Source organism: Haemaphysalis longicornis, unplaced genomic scaffold (assembly GCF_048455015.1).
Source record: "Haemaphysalis longicornis isolate Haplotype H1 unplaced genomic scaffold, Haemaphysalis longicornis Haplotype H1 scaffold_184, whole genome shotgun sequence".
Lineage (NCBI taxonomy): Eukaryota > Metazoa > Arthropoda > Arachnida > Ixodida > Ixodidae > Haemaphysalis > Haemaphysalis longicornis.
Window position 1 is genome coordinate 10,354 of NW_027526285.1, and position 6,782 is coordinate 17,135.

Sequence of the window (6,782 nt, forward strand, 5' to 3'; positions counted from 1 at the left end):
GCTAAAATCAAAGCCTCAAATGTTCACCTAACTGCTCACACAGTGCTGTGAGAAACAAAGAAGGTTGAGGGCCTCACAAGAGATGTGAACATTGGCGAGAGTCTGAACTAGCCTGCTGCTTTATCAACAGTGCACTACCTTAGTTGTGATGGCACCGACATCAGTAGAGAACAATTAGGGCGCTGTTTCGACACTTGAAAATGGTTTTTTATCGAGAAATGACAGTCACCTTGATGTTTCTATTCAATATAACTTCCAATTAACTAATATAATGGGTTCTAGCTTCAAATTATCAAGCAATTTCTTCCGTTGAATTGCATGTAAAATTGCCGGAACCAGCACATTACTTCCAATTAAGTGACTTCAAGTTATTGAGAGCCTACTGTACTGTCAGTGACAAGATATGTCAGCCTGGGCGTTCTGTATCACCCAAAACTCCTTTTACTTGTTCAATAATTACAGCAGAACTGGAGCATTGTGTTTCAGTATGCATCAACATTATCTTTGTTAAAAGTACCATCCAACAGCAGGCAGTGCTCAACTGTGAATGTTCAAGAAAGCCAATTTGTGATACCGCAAAAAATTTACATTGATTTGATTGATTGAAGGGTTTAATGCACCGGCGCAACACAGGCGATGAGGCATGCCGTAGTGAAGGGCTCCGGATTAATTTTGACCACCTGGGGATTTTGAACGTGCGCCGAAATCTCGTGCACACGGGCATTTTTGCTTTTTGCCTCCATCAGAAAAGCGGCCGCAGCGGCCGGGAATCGAACCCATGACCTCGTGCTCAGCTGCGCAACGCCTTAGCCACTGCGGCGGGTAAATTTCCATTGATGCTTAGCATTCACTTCTTATCGCATTTGGACAGTGGAGCCAGTAAATGTGCCAGGTTGGCCTTTTCGGAGTGTGCAAGACAACATTAATCTGCCCTTGTTGGGGCACGGTGCCTGGCGATGTGCCAGCAGGAATGAAAACACAACACATGAAGGAGGGTGTCGACTACTCAGTGTTAAAAACTAATAACAAAAGAGAGGTGTGAGGTTATAGGGGCAGATGCAAGCATTTTGGCTAGAAATGCTCCTCTGCAGTTATTAGCATACTCAGTCATGCATCTTTGTATCTGATGGCAGGTCATTTAATGGCAAGCTTCCCAAAGACTCGTTATAACACGAAGCTTGCAAATTCTATGTCAAACAGTGCTATGAAACATTGCCAATTCTGCATTCATCACAGATGGCTAAATTAACGATTTGTGTTTAAGTCGTCAATGCAACAACCACATGCTATGAGCTTGTGTGGCATGCACTTTGCACGATCAGGTACGTGTTGCGACTGAAGTACCGCTAGGCTGTGCACCAAGATGATGGTTTAGGTTCGGTTCAATGAAAACCTCTTATTAAACAAGAAAAGAATTTAAATAAAGGGGGGGGGGGGGCTTGCCAGCTACGTTTTCGTGCTCTGTTCGGGACACCACAGGGACTAGGTGAAGTTGCAAGCCACCAACAACTGATTGCATTATTGCAGTGGGGCATCTGGTTTCATTTGATAGCTCTGCCATAATGCTAGCATGAAGTTCACACAATAACAGCATGCCTGCCGCCATCCTTCTGTGCCAGAATAAAGTGCAGCTGGTATTATTTTTCCGACATGTTTATCCCATATAGAGCTGGCCGGGGGCCATGGGATAGAAACGGAAGCGCAATAGCTCGTTTGTTGATAAAATTAAATTAGTAAAAAAAAAAGCATTGCAGCAGCCCACAAGTCCTTGCGGGGGTGAACTGCCTCTTGACGGTCATAATTATATGTGGAACATATAAACGCCCAGTGGGGCTCATCATACCACGAAGGAAAGACCACAGATAAGCACTTGACAGATTTATTGTTCTCAAGTACACCGAACAAGCAAACACAAAAATTCATTCCGACTCTTATTATGCTAATTCTCGTGATACGCAATTATTTTTACTTGACGGACAAAAACAAAGCAGATTTTTGCTCTGTGAACGCGTCAAAAGGAGATGCCACTTTACGTAAATCAACGGCTTTTAGCTGCCTGCTACCTAGCTCGAAATTGTTGCAGATTTTCTTCAGGTCCAAATTTTGCCACGCTGGACGACGACACGGCAGAATTTTCTGTGGTCACGCCAAACAAAAGTGCCACTTTGCCTAAATCGCCAGTTTTCAGCCTGCTTTCCAGAATTTTGCTGCGCGTAATACCAGTTGCTGCGGTGATAGCCGTACTCCAGGTGGCACCTTGAAAGGGAAGGAAAGCAATAAAACAAAAACAATATTGTGTACACACAGGACAGTTTCCAGCAGCGCGGGCTGCTGTGTGGCTTAACTTGGTTTTCGGATTTTTGAGGTCCTTTGCTGGGGCTGCTCAGGGAACGCCACGTGCTATATCTTGAAAAGAAGAATTATCACCGCCACCAACTCCACGCGAGAAAAAAAAAAAAGAAAACTTCGTTCACAATGCCATGGTCAGTTTGCAGCAGCAGAGCGTGCCTTACCTTCGTTTTTAGATTTTTGCGGTTCCCTGAGGCCGCCGATGGAACGCCACGTGCTACACCTGGAAAAGAACAAAAGATCACCGCCACCAGGTCCACGCACAACGTCCATTTTTAAGCAGATCGTTGCTGCGCAGGCTTTACTTTAACTCCGTCCTTGGTTTTTAGATTCTTGCGGTCCCCTGCGGCCGCCGATGGAACGCCACGTGCTACACCTTGCAAAGAACAAGAGATCACCGCCACCAGGTCCACGCACAACGTCCATTTTTAAGCAGATCGTTGCTGCGCAGGCTTTACTTTACCTCCGTCCTAGGTTTTTGGATTCTTGCGGTCCCCTGCGGCCGCCGATGGATCGCCACGTGCTGCACCTTGAAAAGAAGAAAAGATAACGGCCACCAGCTTCACGCGCAACGTCCATTTTTTAGCAGATCGCTGCTGCGCAGGCTTTACTTTACCTCCGTCCTTGCGGCTCAGGCTCAGCGCGCGAAAACCATCACGGCGTGCCATGGGGTGGCACGTTTTGCTGCAGCTGAAAAAAAAAAAAAAAGGCAAAACACATGAAAGCAAAACCCTTTCGACGGGAATATGTACTGCTTACCTTGAGACTGTTGTGCGTTTCCGGCAGAACCATAATTTCGTTCCGATGGGCTTTCGCGCCAAAAAAGGGGCACTGGCGAGCAGCACGTCGTGCACCTGCTGCAGCTGGAAAAAAAAAAAATAAGAAAGGGGGCAAAACCCTGTTGCCGGGAATATGTACTGCTACCTTGAGATTTCCTGCAGAACCACGATTTCGTTCCGACGGGCGATGACAAAGCAATTTTCGCGCCAAAAAAGTGGGCACCGGCGAGCAGCACGTCGTGCAACCGCCCGCCGCAAGCACCGGAGCCGAATGAATGAACCGGCAGTGCCGGCAGGCTCGGCCGGTCGGCCGCGGCCGCAGCGCGGTGGCGCCGCCGTACGGCCAGGGACCTTTCTGGGGACCTTTTTTGGTTCCCTAGGCACCCTGGGTCGCCTAGGGAGACGGATCGCCTTCTTGAGCGTTGATTTCTGTTAACCAATCAGCGTTTCCAGCCGTTCCTCCCCTTATACGCTACTGTGTATAGGGACCGGGCAGCTGGACGGGTGGCGCCACCACTCGGCGCTCCTCTCGTCAGTGGAATGAGCCGGTGCATTGGACTACACAGCCTCCCGTTGTTTTTGTCGTGTTTGCTTCGGTGCTTTGTATGTTTTGGTGGCGTTGTGCGCAGATATGTGAGATGAAACGAAGTCTAGACAGATGTGTTGGGTTCTTAGATGCAGTAATGACTACGTAAACTTGTCGTACGCGTCTAAAGTTGGGTACCGGCTGCTATTGGCGGTGAGCGCGAACACGGGCGGCGCTGCGACGTCAGCTTAGGGATTCTCGCATTTGTCGTCTGCTTCACTCAGGCTCGCTATCCCTGCTGTTTCTTTGCGCTCAGTCAACGTCTGATGCTCGTCCGCACCAGAATTGGCGTTTGGGTAAATTTTATCATATTAATAGGCTTAAAATCGCATACACGAGCTCATGGTGTGAGGTAAAGTTTAGTTTTGGATACCGCTACGGAAGAAACATTGCCGCCGTCGTCCCCTTGCTTGCGAAGCCTGTCCAGTGCGAAGCGCGAAGAGTCGGAACTAGGCGTAAGCTTCTGTATTAGGCAATCTTTCGAACAAAGGGAACAGTCAGCTGCTCATGACCGACAAAAGTAAAAATGGAAGACCAAAACGAAATCTAGGCCTTTAGGACTGTTGGCTTTGGCAGAAAGCATTACGATTCCCGGTAATCATATGTTAGGTAAAACTGTTTTCGAAACCTTGCCGAACGCTCCAAAGTATTGTATCGCATTGCTTTACGTTGTGATGGCATGAAAGTATGCCGACATTCACTATGGACTACAAAAACTGTGGGTTATTGAGTTCCAAATAACCCACTGTGTATATAGGCGCGTGCTAGTTTTATACCAGGCTCCTAACCAGTAGCAGGTTTATTGAGCGAAACGAGTCACGTCTACGTTAAAGATACAATAACACTATGTTTGTTCAGACCTGAAGGGATATTTGGGTACAGTTTCCAAAGCCATATATCTTCTCGATATTCGGATATGCGTTATAGAAAAACTGTACTCAAGATGATCCGGAGGAGGAGTAGGAGGAGGAGTAGAAAACTTTATTTAACAATGAAATCGAGCTGGTTAGTGGGCCAGGTCTTCAGACCAAGACAAGAGAGTAAAAGTAATTTTCTTCAATTGATAGAACGCCACCCTGTCTGGAATAGGATTTGTTCTTTGCGCCTGAAAGGGTTGGAAAGCAATAAAGACCTGCTTCGAAATATTCATCGGTTTAGATTGTTGTAATATGTGCAGGTATACTATTTATTGCGTTAGTTGGCGAGTATTTCAGGCCTTCAACACCGTAATCATGTCATCATTGTTCGGGTTGATAGTCAGTTCGTTATGACAACGATGGATACGATAGAAATTCGGAGCAAAAGCCGCCTTCGAGTACTGTGGACAACGTTGTCTGGGGCGCGATCGCGGTGGCGTAGCACAAACCTTCTCATTGTATTTGCATGTGAATAAACAAAGCACGCTGCGGTTATGCACATTCTTGCACGCAGCCGTAATGAAAGCCAATTTGTGAAGAAGGGAATGTATGCCATACAAAATGAAGGAAATATCCACAATGTGAGACTCCCAAACACCCCCAAACCTCCTAATAAGACGTTTGTGACGGTGCATAAAAATTACTTCGTTGGGAAGAAAAAAACAAACCAGAAACATTCATCTGATACAAGACAACAACGAAAGAAATAGAAGACTGCCGTTTTATTTCCTGCTGTGCGATGTGCGTGTGGGCTCGCTGCTTGGTACGTAGCATTAGACTGTTGAGTCTTCATAAGAACATCTCAAAAATACTGCAGGAAAGCCTACAGATTTTGGATACTTATCGAGGAGCTCTGACCGCTGATCTTTGCGCGAATAAGCTAGACAGGACGAGTTACACACGATCTTCTGACCGATGCTCCGAAGAAAGTTCTCTATCTCGTTGTGTGTTGCAAACTAGTGGGGGACACAGCTTCAAATTATTCAAATGCGTCAGAAGCTGGCAAAATAACTGACTCACTAGAAATACGCTTTTTAATGCACTACACCAACAAAGCGGGCGATTTCTAGCATAGACACTGCTACCACTCACAAGCGGAGTGTAGCAGACGACAGCGGCGCGAGTCCCTAAGCCGACGTCAGAGCCAGGGGGCGCCACTCAAACATCTCACCGCCAATGGCATGAGCGCTTTTTGCAGCGACCTGCGCTTGGCTCCACACGTTCTGAGTACGAATAAAACTACTATTATTAGTATTATTTTCTTCTTAAATGCACTAACGGCTACGCAAACTTATTGGATGCTTGTAAGGTTGGGGAAGGGCTACATTGACACGAGCGCTTTTTGCAGCGCACTGTGCCTGGCTCCGCGCTATCTGAGTAGGAATAAAACTATTAGCAATATTAGAATTCATTTCTACCACTTTAAATTATCTTCACTGGTTTCAATTACTACGGTTTCCACGCCAGCCTTAGCACTGGGATACCTCGATACGTGTGCTTTAAATAGAAAGGCCCCAGAATACGAGATGGATTACCGTGTAGTTGTAGAAATGTTGCGGTAGTTTACACTTTCTGTAACCGTGAGCTTTGTACCTTCGGTTTTGGTGAGCGACACTGTGACAGCATGGGAGCCTTAAAGCCGAAGTGGAAATCTCACGTTTGTGGTGGTCCTTTTATCAAGGCCCAAAGTTATACATCAACTCAACAGCCCAAGCTGCAAACCACCCCTCCTCCCCTTCCCGTTTTACCACCTGCGTAGAATAAAGGCTGGCAAAGATAGTTAAAAAATGTGGCAGTGTTAACATCAGCCGGTGTTTTTTAATGCTTAAGTATTAATTACAGAGTACCTAAAAAATCGTGTAATGCCTGGCGAAGACACCAAAAACGCGCGATACGTTGCCTCAAATATGGGTGCATGAGCCCGAGTCCTCCACCACAGACACATTTCCGACACGCTGGAAAAAGTTTAGATTTGGAGAGGGGGCATGGAAGTTCAAAATTAAACAGCAAAATAATCTAGCCCTCCGTGTAATGATTATGATGGTTGAACACAAAGCTTTCTTCGTGCGAAATCGAATGGGAAATGGTCAGTCAAAGACGCTGCGATCAAAAGACCAAACTGTGTGCTGGTCAAATTCGACGCTTAACTAG

General features: G+C 46.4%; 1 long non-coding RNA gene across 1 annotated transcript; it reads right to left on the reverse strand.

Annotated features, from left to right (window-relative positions):
* Window positions 1-1,442: 1,442 nt before the first annotated feature.
* LOC144166700 (uncharacterized) lies at window positions 1,443-3,600 on the reverse strand. Its single transcript, XR_013321730.1, has 3 exons — window positions 3,274-3,600; window positions 3,109-3,212; window positions 1,443-3,039 (listed from the first exon to the last, which is right to left on the reverse strand). It is a non-coding gene; the product is annotated as an uncharacterized LOC144166700 (long non-coding RNA).
* Between the last annotated feature and the right edge of the window lie 3,182 nt (window positions 3,601-6,782).